This window comes from Ranitomeya variabilis, chromosome 4 (assembly GCF_051348905.1).
Source record: "Ranitomeya variabilis isolate aRanVar5 chromosome 4, aRanVar5.hap1, whole genome shotgun sequence".
Classification (NCBI taxonomy): Eukaryota; Metazoa; Chordata; class Amphibia; order Anura; family Dendrobatidae; genus Ranitomeya; species Ranitomeya variabilis.
The window spans coordinates 712261076-712278330 of record NC_135235.1 but is presented as its reverse complement, the minus strand read 5'-3'; the positions used below and the strand labels follow the sequence as shown (position 1 = coordinate 712278330).

Sequence of the window (17255 nt, the reverse complement as noted above, 5' to 3'; positions counted from 1 at the left end):
TGAAAATTTCACAATTTTCACATTTTGAATTTTTATTCTGTTAAACCAGAGAGTTATGTGACACAAAATAGTTAATAAATAACATTTCCCACATGTCTACTTTACATCAGCACAATTTTGGAAACAAATTTTTTTTTTGCTAGGAAGTTATAAGGGTTAAAATTTGACCAGTGATTTCTCATTTTTACAACAAAATTTACAAAACCATTTTTTTTAGGGACCACCTCACATTTTAAGTCAGTTTGAGGGTTCTATATGGCTGAAAATACCCAAAAGTGACACCATTCTAAAAACTGCACCCCTCAAGGTGCTCAAAACCACATTCAAGAAGTTTATTAACCCTTCAGGTGTTTCACAGCAGCAGAAGAAACATGGAAGTAAAAAATGAACATTTAACTTTTTAGTCACAAAAATGATCTTTTAGCAACAATTTTTTTATTTTCCCAAGGGTAAAAGGAGAAACTGGACCACGGACATTGTTGTCCAATTTGTCCTGAGTACGCTGATACCTCATATGTGGGGGTAAACCACTGTTTGGGCGCACGGCAGGGCTCGGAAGGGAAGGAGCGCCATTTGACTTTTTCAATGAAAAATTGGCTCCAATCTTTAGCGGACACCATGTCGCGTTTGGAGAGCCCCCGTGTGCCTAAACATTGGAGCTCCCCCACAAGTGACCCCATTTTGGAAACTAGACCCCTCAAGGAACTTATCTAGAAGCATAGTGAGCACTTTAAACCCCCAGGTGCTTCACAAATTGATCCGTAAAAATGATAAAGTACTTTTTTTTCTCAAAAAAATTATTTTAGCCTCAATTTTTTCATTTTCACATGGGCAACAGGATAAAATGGATCCTAAATTTTGTTGGGCAATTTCTCCTGAGTACACCAATACCTCACATGTGGGGGTAAACCACTGTTTGGGCACATGGTAAGGCTCGGAAGGGAAGGAGCGCCATTTGACTTTTTGAATGAAAAATTATCTCCATCGTTAGCGGACACCATGTCGCGTTTGGAAAGCCCCTGTGTGCCTAAACATTGGAGCTCCTCCACAAGTGACCCCATTTTGGAAACTAGACCCCCCAAGGAACTCATCTAGAGGCATAGTGAGCACTTTAAACCCATAGGTGCTTCACAAATTGATCCGCAAAAATGAAAGTACTTTTTTTTCACACAAAATTTCTTTTAGCCTCAATTCTTTCATTTTCACATGGGCAACAGGATAAAATGGATCCTAAAATTAGTTGGGCAATTTCTCCTGAGTATGCCGATACCTCATATGTGGGGGTAAACCACTGTTTGGGTGCACGGCAAGGCTCGGAAGGGGAGGCGTGCCATTTGACTTTTTGAATGGAAAATTAGCTCCAATCGTTAGCGGACACCATGTCGCGTTTGGAGAGCCCCTGTGTGCCTAAACATTGGAGCTCCCGCACAAGTGAACTCATTTTGGAAACTAGACCTCCCAAGGAACTAATCTAGATGTGTGGTGAGCACTTTGAACCCCCAAGTGCTTCACAGAAGTTTATAACGCAGAGCCATGAAAATAAAAAATAATTTTTCTTTTCTCAAAAATGATTTTTTAGCCCACAATTTTTTATTTTCCCAAGGGTAACAGGAGAAATTGGACCCCAAAAGTTGTTGTCCAGTTTCTCCTGAGTACGCTGATACCCCATATGTGGGGGTAAACCACTGTTTTGGCACACGTCGGGGTTCGGAAGGGAAGTAGTGACGTTTTAAAATGCAGACTTTGATGGAATGCTCTGCGGGCGTCACGTTGCATTTGCAGAGCCCCTGATGTGCCTAAACAGTAGGAACTCCCCACAAGTGACTTCATTTTGGAAACTAGACCCCCAAGGGAACTTATCTAGATGTGTAGTGAGCACTTTGAACCCCCAAGTGCTTCACAGAAGTTTATAACGCAGAGCCGTGAAAATAATAAATGTGTTTCCTTTCCTCAAAAATATTTTTTTAGCCAAGAATTTTTTATTTTTGCAAGAGTAACAGGAGAAATTGGACCCCAAAAGTTGTTGTCCAGTTTCTCCTGAGTACGCTGATACCCCATATGTGGGGGTAAACCACTGTTTGCGCACATGCCGGGGCTCGGAAGGGAAGTAGTGACGTTTTGGAATGCAGACTTTGATGGAATGGTCTGCGGGCATCATGTTACGTTTGCAGAGCCCCTGATATGCCTAAACAGTAGAAACCCCCCACAAGTGACCCCATTTTGGAAACTAGACCCCCCAAGGAACTTATCTAGATGTGTGATGAGCATGTTCAACCCCCAAGTGCTTCACAGAAGTTTATAACGCAGAGCCGTGAAAATAAAAAATAATTGTTCTTTCCTCAAAAATTATGTTTTAGCAAGTAATTTTTTATTTTTGCAAGGGTAACAGGAGAAATTGGACCCCAACAGTTGTTGCCCAGTTTGTCCTGAGTACGCTGGTACCCCAAATGTGGGGGTAAACCACTGTTTGGGCGGACGTCGGGGATTGGAAGGGCGGGAGCACCATTTGACTTTTTGAACGCAAGATTGGCTGGAATCAATGGTGGCACCATGTTGCGTTTGGAGACCCCTGATGTGCCTAAAACAGTGGAAACCCCTCAATTCTAACTTCAACACTAACCCCAACAGACCCCTAATCCTAATCCCAACTGTAGCCATAACCCTAATCACAACCCTAACCCCAACACACCCCTAACCACAACCCTAACCGCAACACACCCGTAACCCTAATTCCAAACCTAATCCTAACCCTAATCCCAACCGTAACCCTAATCCCAACCCTAACCACAACTGTAACCCCAACACACCCCTAACCCTATCCGTAACCCTAACCACAAGCCTAATCTTAACCCTATTTCAAACCCTAACTCTAATTCCAACCCTAACCCTAAGGCTATGTGCCCACGTTGCGGATTCGTGTGAGATCTTTCCGCACGATTTTTGAAAAATCTGCAGGTAAAAGGCACTGCGTTTTACCTGTGGATTTACAGCAGATTTCCAGTGTTTTTTTGTGCGGATTTCACCTGCGGATTCCTATTGAGGAACAGGTGTAAAACGCTGCGGAATCCGCACAAAGAATTGACATGCTGCGGAAAATACAATGCAGCGTTTCTGCACGGAATTTTCTGCACCATGGGCACAGCGGATTTGGTTTTCCTTAGGTGTACATGGTACTGTAAACCTGATGGAAAACTGCTTCGAATTCGCAGCGGCCAATCCGCTGCGGATCCGCGGCCAATCCGCTGCCAATCCGCGGCCAATCCGCTGCGGATCCGCGGCCAATCCGCTGCGGATCCGCTGCCAATCCGCTGCGGATCCGCGGCCGATCCGCTGCGGATCCGCGGCCGATCCGCTGCGGATCCGCGGCCAATCCGCTGCGGATCCGCGGCCGATCCGCTGCGGATCCGCGGCCGATCCGCTCTGTGTGCACATGCCATAACCCTAACCCGTAACCCTAACCCTACCCCTAGTTCTAACCCTAGTTCTAACCCTAACCCTAGTGGAAAAAGAAAAAAAAATATTTTCTTTATTTTATTATTGTCCCTACCTATGGGGGTGATAAAGGGGGGGGTTTATTTATTATTTTTTTATTTTGATCGCTGTGTTAGAACCTACCACAGCGATCAAAATGTACCTGTAATGAATCAGCCAGCCGGCTGATTCGGCGGGCGCACTGAGCATGCGCCCGCCATTTTGGAAGATGGCGGCGCCCAGCGAGGAGACGGACCGACACCGGGAGCCTAGGTAAGTATAAGGGGGGGGAGATCGGGGCACGGGGGGGGGGGGCGTCGGAGCACCGGGGGGTGACATAGGAGCAGGGGGGGAGCGGGCAGGAGGACGGGGGAGCGGAGCACAGGACGGAGGGGACCGGACCCCATAACGGAGCACTGGGGGGGCGATCGGTGGGGTGGGGGGGTTACATTAGTGTTTCCAGCAATGGCCGATGGTATTGCAGCATCGGCCATGGCTGGATTGTAATATTTCACCAGTTTTTTAGGTGAAATATTACAAATCGCTCTGATTGGCAGTTTCACTTTCAACAGCCAATCAGAGCGATCGTAGCCACGGGGGGGGTGAAGCCACCCCCCCTGGGCTGAAGTACCACTCCCCCTCTCCCTGCAGATCGGGTAAAATAGGAGTTAACCCCTTCACCCGATCTGCAGGGACGCGATCATTCCATGACACCACATAGGCGTCATGGGTCGGATTGGCACCGGTTTTCATGACGCCTACGTGGCGTCAAAGGTCGGGAAGGGGTTAATCTATGGGGCAGATCACATCTGTGATTATTTTTACATGCCGAATCAGCATACGAGAACAATCGCAGCATATATACCTGACAGGGGCCTATACAGTCTATATCTACAATAATATATACCTGACAGGAGCCCGTACAGTCTGTATCTACAATAATATATACCTGACAGGAGCCCGTACAGTCTGTATATACAATAATATATACCTGACAGGAGCCCGTATAGTCTGTATCTACAATAATATATACCTGACAGGAGCCTGTACAGTCTATATCTACAATAATATATACCTGACAGGAGCCCATACAGTCTATATCTACAATAATATATACCTGACAGGAGCCCGTACAGTCTGTATCTACAATAATATATACCTGACAGGAGCCCATACAGTCTATATCTACAATAATATATACCTGACAGGAGCCCGTACAGTCTATATCTACAATAATATATACCTGACAGGAGCCCGTACAGTCTGTATCTACAATAATATATACCTGACAGGAGCCCGTACAGTCTGTATCTACAATAATATATACCTGACAGGAGCCCGTACAGTCTGTATCTACAATAATATATACCTGACAGGGGCCCATACATTCTGATATCATCACTAATATATATACCTGATAGGAGCCCATATATTCTGATATCATCACTAATATATATACCTGACAGGAGCCCGTACATTCTGATATCATCACTAATATACACCTGACAGGGACCCATACATTCTGATATCATCACTACTGTAATACTGTATATACCTCACAGAGGCCCAAACATTCTGATATCACTAATATATACCTGACAGGAGCCCATACATTCTGATATCATCACTAATATATATACCTGACAGGAGCCCATACATTCTGATATCATCACTACTGTAATACTGTATATACCTCACAGAGGCCCAAACATTCTGATATCACTAATATATACCTGACAGGGGCCCATACATTCTGATATCATCACTAATATATATACCTGATAGGAGCCCATATATTCTGATATCATCACTAATATATATACCTGACAGGAGCCCATACATTCTGATATCATCACTACTGTAATACTGTATATACCTCACAGAGGCCCAAACATTCTGATATCACTAATATACACCTGACAGGGGCCCATACATTCTGATATCATCACTAATATACACCTGACAGAGGCCCATACATTCTGATATCATCACTAATATATACCTGATAGGAGCCCATACATTCTGATATCATCACTAATATACACCTGACAGAGGCCCATACATTCTGATATCATCACTAATATATACCTGACAGGAGCCCGTACATTCTGATATCATCACTACTGTAATATACACCTGACAGGGGCCCGTACATTCTGATATCATCACTAATATATACCTGACGGGGCCCATACATTCTGATATCACTAATATATACCTGATAGGAGCCCATACATTCTGATATCATCACTAATATATACCTGACAGGGGCCCATACATTCTGATATCATCACTAATATATACCTGACGGGGCCCATACATTCTGATATCATCACTAATATATACCTGACGGGGCCCATACATTCTGATATCATCACTAATATATACCTGACAGGGGCCCATACATTCTGATATTATCACTAATATATACCTGACGGGGCCCATACATTCTGATATCATCACTAATATATACCTGACAGGAGCCCATACATTCTGATATCATCACTAATATATACCTGACAGGAGCCCATACATTCTGATATCATCACTAATATATACCTGACGGGGCCCATACATTCTGATATCATCACTAATATATACCTGACGGGGCCCATACATTCTGATATCATCAGTAATATATACCTGACAGGGGCCCATACATTCTGATATTATCACTAATATATACCTGACGGGGCCCATACATTCTGATATCATCACTAATATATACCTGACAGGAGCCCATACATTCTGATATCATCACTAATATATACCTGACAGGAGCCCATACATTCTGATATCATCACTACTGTAATATATACCTGACAGGGGCCCGTACATTCTGATATCATCATTAACCCCTTCACCCCCAAGGGTGGTTTGCACGTTAATGACCGGGCCAATTTTTACAATTCTGACCACTGTCCCTTTATGAGGTTATAACTCTGGAACGCTTCAACGGATCTTGGCGATTCTGACATTGTTTTCTCGTGACATATTGTACTTCATGATAGTGGTAAAATTTCTTTGATATTACCTGCGTTTATTTGCAGAAAAAATGGAAATTTGGCGAAAATTTTGAATATTTTGCAATTTTCCAACTTTGAATTTTTATGCCCTTAAATCACAGAGATATGTCATGCAAAATACTTAATAAGTAACATTTCCCACATGTCTACTTTACATCAGCACAATTTTGGAACCAAAATTTTTTTTTGTTAGGGAGTTATAAGGGTTAAAAGTTGACCAGCAATTTCTCATTTTTACAACACCATTTTTTTTTAGGGACCACATCTCATTTGAAGTCATTTTGAGGGGTCTATATGATAGAAAATACCCAAGTGTGACTCCATTCTAAAAACTGCACCCCTCAAGGTGCTCAAAACCATATTCAAGAAGTTTATTAACCCTTCTGGTGCTTCACAGGAATTTTTGGAATGTTTAAATAAAAATGAACATTTAACTTTTTTTCACAAAAAATTTACTTCAGCTCCAATTTGTTTTATTTTACCAAGGGTAACAGGAGAAAATGGACCCCAACAGTTGTTGTACAATTTGTCCTGAGTACGCCGATACCCCATATGTGGGGGTAAACCACTGTTTGGGCGCATGACAGAGCTCGGAAGCGAAGGAGCGCCATTTGACTTTTCAATGCAAAATTGACTGGAATTGAGATGGGACGCCATGTTGCGTTTGGGGAGCCCCTGATGTGCCTAAACATTGAAACCCCCCACAAGTGACACCATTTTGGAAAGTAGACCCCCTAAGGAACTTATCTAGATGTGTTTTGAGCGCTTTGACCCACCAAGGGCTTCACAGAAGTTAATAATACAGAGTCGTAAAAATAAAACAAACATTTTTTCCCACAAAAATTATTATTTTAGCCCCCAGTTTTGTATTTTTCCGAGGGTAGCAGGAGAAATTGGACCCCAAAATCTGTTGTCCAAGTTGTCCTGAGTGCGATGATATACCATATGTGGGGAGAACCACTGTTTGGGCGCATGGGAGGGCTCGGAAAGGAAGGAGCGCCATTTGGAATGCAGACTTAGATGGAATGGTCTGCAGGCGTCACATTGCGTTTGCAGAGCCCCTAATGTACCTAAACAGTAGAAACCCCCCACAAGTGACACCATGTTGGAAAGTAGACCCCCTAAGGAACTTATCTAGATGTGTGGTGAGCGCTTTGACCCACCAAGGGCTTCACAGAAGTTTATAATGCAGAGCCGTAAAAATAAAACAAAAATTTTTTCCCACAAAAATTATTTTTCAGCCCCCAGTTTTGTATTTTCCCGAGGGTAACAGGAGAAATTGGACCCCAAAAGTTGTTGTCCAATTTGTCCTGAGTGCGCTGATACCCCATATGTGGGGGGAAACCACCGTTTGGACGCATGGAAGGGCTCGGAAGTGAAGGAGCGCCATTTGGAATGCAGACTTAGATGGAATGGTCTGCAGGCGTCACATTGCGTTTGCAGAGCCCCTAATGTACTTAAACAGTAGAAACCCCCCACAAGTGACACCATGTTGGAAAGTAGACCCCCTAAGGAACTTATCTAGATGTGTGGTGAGCGCTTTGACCCACCAAGGGCTTCACAGAAGTTTATAATGCAGAGCCGTAAAAATAAAACAAAAATTTTTTCCCACAAAAACTATTTTTCAGCCCCCAGTTTTGTATTTTCCCGAGGGTAACAGGAGAAATTGGACCCCAAAAGTTGTTGTCCAATTTGTCCTGAGTGCGCTGATACCCCATATGTGGGGGGAACCACCGTTTGGATGCATGGGAGGGCTCGGAAGGGAAGGAGCGCCATTTGGAATGCAGACTTAGATGGAATGGTCTGCAGGCGTCACATTGCGTTTGCAGAGCCCCTAATGTACCTAAACAGTAGAAGCCCCGCACAAGTGACCCCATTTTGGAAACTAGACCCCCCAAGGAACTTATCTAGATGTGTTGTAAGAACTTTGAACCCCCAAGTGTTTCACTACAGTTTATAACGCAGAGCCGTGAAAATAAAAAATCCTTTTTTTTCCCACAAAAATTATTTTTTAGCCCCCAGTTTTGTATTTTCCTAGGGGTAACAGGAGAAATTGGACCCCAAAGGTTGTTGTCCTATTTGTCCTGAGTACGCTGATACCCCATATGTTGGGGTAAACCCCTGTTTGGGCACACGGGAGAGCTCGGAAGGGAAGGAGCACTGTTTTACTTTTTCAACGCAGAATTGGCTGGAATTGAGATCGGACGCCATGTCGCGTTTGGAGAGCCCCTGATGTGCCGAAACAGTGGAAACCCCCCAATTATAACTGAAACCCTAATCCAAACACACCCCTAACCCTAATCCCAACAGTAACCCTAACCACACCTCTAACCCTGACACACCCCTAACCCTAATCCCAACCCTATTCCCAACCGTAAATGTAATCTAAACCCTAACCGTAACTTTAGCCCCAACCCTAACCCTAACTTTAGCCCCAACCCTAACTGTAGCCTTAACCCTAGCCCCAACCCTAGCCCTAACCCTAATGGGAAAATGGAAATAAATACTTTTTTTTTATTTTTCCCTAACTAAGGGGGTGATGAAGGGGGGTTTGATTTACTTTTATAGCGGGTTTTTTAGCGGATTTTTATGATTGGCAGCCGTCACACACTGAAAGACGCTTTTTATTGCAAAAAATATTTTTTGCGTTACCACATTTTGAGAGCTATAAATTTTCCATATTTTGGTCCACAGAGTCATGTGAGGTCTTGTTTTTTGCGGGACGAGTTGACGTTTTTATTGGTAACACTTTTGGGCACGTCACATTTTTTGATCGCTTTTTATTCCGATTTTTGTGAGGCAGAATGACCAAAAACCAGCTATTCATGAATTTCTTTTGGGGGAGGCGTTTATACCGTTCCGCGTTTGGTAAAATTGATAAAGCAGTTTTATTCTTCGGGTCAGTACGATTACAGCGATATCTCATTTATATTATTTTTTTATGTTTTGGCGCTTTTATACGATAAAAACTATTTTACGGAAAAAATAATTATTTTTGCATCGCTTTATTCTCAGGACTATAACTTTTTTATTTTTCTGCTGATGATGCTGTATGGTGGCTCGTTATTTGCGGGACAAGATGACGCTTTCAGCGGTACCATGGTTATTTATATCTGTCTTTTTGATCGCGTGTTATTCCACTTTTTGTTTGGCGGTATGATAATAAAGCGTTGTTTTTTGCCTCGTTTTTTTTTTTTTTTTTCTTACGGTGTTTACTGAAGGGGTTAACTAGTGGGCCAGTTTTATAGGTCGGGTCGTTACGGACGCGGCGATACTAAATATGTGTACTTTTATTGTTTTGTTTTTTTTATTTAGGTAAAGAAATGTATATATGGGAATAATATTTTTTTTTTTCATTATTTTGGAATATTTTTTTTATTTTTTTTTTTTACACATTTGGAAATTTTTTTTTTTACTTTTTTACCTTGCCCCAGGGGGGGGACAATACAGATCGGTGATCTGCCAGTTTGCATAGCACTCTGACAGATCACCGATCTGATTGAAGTGCAGGCTGCTTCACAGTGCCTGCTCTGAGCAGGCTTCTGTGAAGCCACCTCCCTCCCTGCAGGACCCGGATCCGCGGCCATCTTGGATCCGGGTCTGGAGCAGGCAGGGAGGGAGGTAAGACCCTCGCAGCAACGCGATCACATCGCGTTGCTGCGGGGGGCTCAGGGAAGCCCGCAGGGTGCCCTCTCCCTGCGCGATGCTTCCCTGCATCGCCGGCACATCGCGATCATGTTTGATCGCGGTGTGCCGGGGGTTAATGTGCCGGGGGCGGTCCGTGACCGCTCCTGGCACATAGTGCCGGATGTCAGCTGCGATAGTCAGCTGACACCCGGCCGCGATCGGCCGCGCTCCACCCGTGAGCGCGGCCGATCGGCTATGACGTACTATCCCGTCGAGGGTCAGATAGGCCCAGGTCACCTCGACGGGATAGTACGTCAAAGGTCACAGAGGGGTTAATATATACCTGACAGGGGCCCGTACATTCTGATATCATCAGTAATATATACCTGACAGGGGCCCATACATTCTGATATCATCATTAATATATACCCGACAGGGGCCCGTACATTCTGATATCATCAGTAATATATACCTGACAGGGGCCCATACATTCTGATATCATCACTAATATACACCTGACAGGGGCCCGTACATTCTGATATTATCACTAATATATACCTGACAGGCGCCCATACATTCTGATATCATCACTAATATATACCTGACAGGCGCCCATACATTCTGATATCATCACTAATATATACCTGACAGGAGCCCATACATTCTGATATCATCACTGATATACACCTGACAGGGGCCCATACATTCTGATATCATAACTAATATACACCTGACAGGAGCCCATACATTCTGATATCATCACTAATATCCACCTGACAGGGGCCCATGCATTCTGATATCATCACTAATATATATACCTGACAGGGGCCCGTACATTCTGATACCATCACTAATATATATACCTGACAGGGGCCCATACATTCTGATATCATCAGTAATATATACGTGACAGGGGCCCATACATTCTGATATCATCACTAATATATATACCTGACAGGGGCCCATACATTCTGATATCATCACTAATATATACCTGACAGGGGCCCATACATTCTGATATTATCACTAATATATACCTGACAGGAGCCCATACATTCTGATCATCACTAATATATATACCTGACGGGGCCCATACATTCTGATATCATCACTAATATACACCTGACAGGAGCCCGTACATTCTGATATCATCACTAATATATACCTGACAGGAGCCCGTACAATCTACAGTATATCTACAATAATATATACCTGACAGGAGCCCGTACAGTCTATATCTACAATAATATATACCTGACAGGAGCCCGTACAGTCTATATCTACAATAATATATACCAGGCAGGAGTCCGTACAGTCTATATCTACAATAATATATACCTGACAGGAGCCCGTACAGTCAGTATCTACAATAATATATACCTGACAGGAGCCCGTACATTCTGATATCATCACTAATATATACCTGATAGGGGCCCATACATTCTGATATCATCACTAATATATACCTGACAGGAGCCCGTACAATCTACAGTATATCTACAATAATATATACCTGACAGGAGCCCGTACAGTCTATATCTACAATAATATATACCTGACAGGAGTCCGTACAGTCTGTATCTACAATAATATATACCTGACAGGAGCCCGTACAGTCTATATCTACAATAATATATACCTGACAGGAGTCCGTACAGTCTGTATCTACAATAATATATACCTGACAGGAGCCCATACAGTCTGTATCTACAATAATATATACCTGACAGGAGCCCGTACAGTCTATATCTACAATAATATATACCAGGCAGGAGTCCGTACAGTCTATATCTACAATAATATATACCTGACAGGAGCCCGTACAGTCTATATCTACAATAATATATACCAGGCAGGAGTCCGTACAGTCTATATCTACAATAATATATACCTGACAGGAGCCCGTACAGTTTGTATCTACAATAATATATACCTGACAGGAGCCCGTACAGTCTGTATCTACAATAATATATACCTGACAGGAGCCCGTACAGTCTATATCTACAATAATATATACCTGACAGGAGCCCGTACAGTCTGTATCTACAATAATATATACCTGACAGGAGCCCGTACAGTCTATATCTACAATAATATATGCCTGACAGGAGCCCGTACAGTCTGTATCTACAATAATATATACCTGACAGGAGCCCGTACAGTCTATATCTACAATAATATATACCTGACAGGAGCCCATACAGTCTATATCTACAATAATATATACCTGACAGGAGCCCGTACAGTCTGTATCTACAATAATATATACCTGACAGGAGCCCGTACAGTCTGTATCTACAGTAATATATACCTGACAGGAGCCCGTACAGTCTGTATCTACAATAATATATACCTGACAGGAGTCCGTACAGTCTGTATCTACAATAATATATACCTGACAGGAGCTCGTACAGTCTGTATCTACAATAATATATACCTGACAGGAGTCCATACAGTCTATATCTACAATAATATATACCTGACAGGAGCCCGTACAGTCTATATCTACAATAATATATACCTGGAAGGAGCCCATACAGTCTATACCTCCAATAATATATACCTGACAGGAGCCCATACAGTCTATATCTACAATAATATATACCTGACAGGAGCTCGTACAGTCTGTATCTACAATAATATATACCTGACAGGAGTCCGTACAGTCTATATCTACAATAATATATACCTGACAGGAGCCCGTACAGTCTATATCTACAATAATATATACCTGGAAGGAGCCCATACAGTCTATACCTCCAATAATATATACCTGACAGGAGCCCGTACAGTCTATATCTACAATAATATATACCTGACAGGAGCCCATACAGTCTATATCTACAATAATATATACCTGACAGGAGCTCGTACAGTCTGTATCTACAATAATATATACCTGACAGGAGTCCGTACAGTCTATATCTACAATAATATATACCTGACAGGAGCCCGTACAGTCTATATCTACAATAATATATACCTGGAAGGAGCCCATACAGTCTATACCTCCAATAATATATACCTGACAGGAGCCCATACAGTCTATATCTACAATAATATATACCTGACAGGAGCTCGTACAGTCTGTATCTACAATAATATATACCTGACAGGAGTCCGTACAGTCTATATCTACAATAATATATACCTGACAGGAGCCCATACAGTCTATATCTACAATAATATATACCTGACAGGAGCCCGTACAGTCTGTATCTACAATAATATATACCTGACAGGAGCCCGTACAGTCTATATCTACAATAATATATACCTGACAGGAGCCCGTACAGTCTATATCTACAATAATATATACCTGGAAGGAGCCCATACAGTCTATACCTCCAATAATATATACCTGACAGGAGCCCGTACAGTCTATATCTACAATAATATATACCTGACAGGAGCCCATACAGTCTGTATCTACAATAATATATACCTGACAGGGGCCCGTACAGTCTATATCTACAATAATATATACCTGACAGGAGTCCGTACAGTCTATATCTACAATAATATATACCTGACAGGAGCCCGTACAGTCTGTATCTACAATAATATATACCTGACAGGAGCTCGTACAGTCTATATCTACAATAATATATACCTGGAAGGAGCCCATACAGTCTATATCTACAATAATATATACCTGACAGGAGCCCGTACAGTCTATATCTACAATAATATATACCTGGAAGGAGCCCATACAGTCTATACCTCCAATAATATATACCTGACAGGAGCCCGTACAGTCTATATCTACAATAATATATACCTGGAAGGAGCCCATACAGTCTATACCTCCAATAATATATACCTGACAGGAGTCCGTACAGTCTATATCTACAATAATATATACCTGACAGGAGCCCGTACAGTCTATATCTACAATAATATATACCTGACAGGAGTCCGTACAGTCTATATCTACAATAATATATACCTGACAGGAGCCCGTACAGTCTGTATCTACAATAATATATACCTGACAGGAGCCCGTACAGTCTATATCTACAATAATATATACCTGGAAGGAGCCCATACAGTCTATACCTCCAATAATATATACCTGACAGGAGCCCGTACAGTCTGTATCTACAATAATATATACCTGACAGGAGCCCATACAGTCTGTATCTACAATAATATATACCTGACAGGAGCCCGTACAGTCTGTATCTACAATAATATATACCTGACAGGAGCCTGTACCGTGTGTATCTACAATAATATATACCTGACAGGAGCCCGTACAGTCTATATCTACAATAATATATACCTGACAGGAGCCCGTACAGTCTATATCTACAATAATATATACCTGACAGGAGCCCGTACAGTCTATATCTACAATAATATATACCTGACAGGAGCCCGTACAGTCTATATCTACAATAATATATACCTGACAGGAGCCCGTACAGTCTATATCTACAATAATATATACCTGACAGGAGCCCGTACAGTCTATATCTACAATAATATATACCTGACAGGAGCCCGTACAGTCTGTATCTACAATAATATATACCTGACAGGAGCCCGTACAGTCTATATCTACAATAATATATACCTGACAGGAGCCCGTACAGTCTATATCTACAATAATATATACCTGGAAGGAGCCCATACAGTCTATACCTCCAATAATATATACCTGACAGGAGCCCATACAGTCTATATCTACAATAATATATACCTGACAGGAGCTCGTACAGTCTGTATCTACAATAATATATACCTGACAGGAGTCCATACAGTCTATATCTACAATAATATATACCTGACAGGAGCCCGTACAGTCTATATCTACAATAATATATACCTGACAGGAGCCCATACAGTCTATACCTCCAATAATATATACCTGACAGGAGCCCGTACAGTCTATATCTACAATAATATATACCTGACAGGAGCCCATACAGTCTATATCTACAATAATATATACCTGACAGGAGCTCGTACAGTCTGTATCTACAATAATATATACCTGACAGGAGCCCGTACAGTCTATATCTACAATAATATATACCTGGAAGGAGCCCATACAGTCTATACCTCCAATAATATATACCTGACAGGAGCCCATACAGTCTATATCTACAATAATATATACCTGACAGGAGCTCGTACAGTCTGTATCTACAATAATATATACCTGACAGGAGTCCGTACAGTCTATATCTACAATAATATATACCTGACAGGAGCCCGTACAGTCTGTATCTACAATAATATATACCTGGAAGGAGCCCATACAGTCTATACCTCCAATAATATATACCTGACAGGAGCCCGTACAGTCTATATCTACAATAATATATACCTGTCAGGAGCCCATACAGTCTGTATCTACAATAATATATACCTGACAGGGGCCCGTACAGTCTGTATCTACAATAATATATACCTGACAGGAGCCTGTACAGTCTATATCTACAATAATATATACCTGACAGGAGCTCGTACAGTCTGTATCTACAATAATATATACCTGACAGGAGCCCGTACAGTCTATATCTACAATAATATATACCTGACAGGAGCCCGTACAGTCTATATCTACAATAATATATACCTGACAGGAGCCCGTACAGTCTATATCTACAGTAATATATACCTGACAGGAGCCTGTACAGTCTGTATCTACAATAATATATACCTGACAGGAGCCCATACAGTCTATATCTACAATAATATATACCTGACAGGAGCCCGTACAGTCTATATCTACAATAATATATACCTGACAGGAGCCCGTACAGTCTATATCTACAATAATATATACCTGGCAGGAGCCCGTACAGTCTGTATCTACAATAATATATACCTGACAGGAGCCCGTACAGTCTGTATCTACAATAATATATACCTGACAGGAGCCGTACAGTCTATATCTACAATAATATATACCTGACAGGAGTCCGTACAGTCTATATCTACAATAATATATACCTGACAGGAGCCCGTACAGTCTATATCTACAATAATATATACCTGACAGGAGCCCGTACAGTCTATATCTACAATAATATATACCTGACAGGAGCCTGTACAGTCTGTATCTACAATAATATATACCTGACAGGAGCTCGTACAGTCTGTATCTACAATAATATATACCTGACAGGAGCCCGTACAGTCTGTATCTACAGTAATATATACCTGACAGGAGCCCGTACAGTCTGTATCTACAGTAATATATACCTGACAGGAGCCCGTACAGTCTGTATCTACAATAATATATACCTGACAGGAGCCTGTACAGTCTGTATCTACAATAATATATACCTGACAGGAGTCCGTACAGTCTATATCTACAATAATATATACCTGACAGGAGCCCGTACAGTCTATATCTACAATAATATATACCTGACAGGAGCCCGTACAGTCTATATCTACAATAATATATACCTGACAGGAGCCCGTACAGTCTAGTGTCTTCACCAGTGAGCCGGCTAGACTGTATGGGCTGCAGTCAGGACCTGGAAGGAGCCCATATATTCTGCTGGCATTAATAATTTATACCTTGAAGGAGCACATACATTCTAGTGTCATGTATAGGCAGCAGTCAGGGCCAGGCAGCAGCCCATAAAGTCTGCTATGTTCAAGAATATATACCTGGAAGGAGCCCATACATTCTAGGCTCAACCAGAGAATAATGGAGCCTCCAGCACCGACCTCCACCCGCAGAGCCGCACTCCACCTGTATGGCTGCTCTGTGCACAGGACCTGTGATGAGGTCACAGGAAGGGGAGGAGTCAGTGGTCACATGATCGGGGGGGCCTCAGTGTATGGTAGAGGCTAAATCCAAGTCGGCTAAAGGACCTCTGCCCATGTGACCGGAAGGGGCGGCGCCTCTTCCTCCATAGAACAGACACGAGGAAGCTGTGGATGTCATGGCGGGATTTCGAGGATTTTTGTGCAAGATTTGGACGATGCTGAAGTTGGTTTCTTATTCAGCAGTTTCTTATTCGGCTATTTTTTATTTTCTGTTTTTTTCAGGTTTTTCAATAAAAATAAACCATTCTAAGTATATAATATTATGCGGTCATGTGCCCTCTTGTGAATACACTTAAAAACAGATAAAAATATTAGAAGGCTGGCACAAAAATGGGC

At 42.1% G+C, this 17255-nt stretch overlaps 1 protein-coding gene across 2 annotated transcripts in view; it reads right to left on the bottom strand.

The window, feature by feature from the left end:
• LOC143766550 (uncharacterized) overlaps positions 1–16917 on the bottom strand; it is an 84561-nt gene extending 67644 nt beyond the window's left edge. Inside the window, exon 1 of one of the 2 annotated variants that reach the window (XM_077254323.1) lies at positions 16758–16917. The gene's annotated coding sequence lies outside the window, so the exon portion shown is untranslated. The remainder of the gene's footprint in view (positions 1–16757) is intronic. The other variant, XM_077254322.1, reaches the window with a different exon arrangement.
• Between the last annotated feature and the right edge of the window lie 338 nt (positions 16918–17255).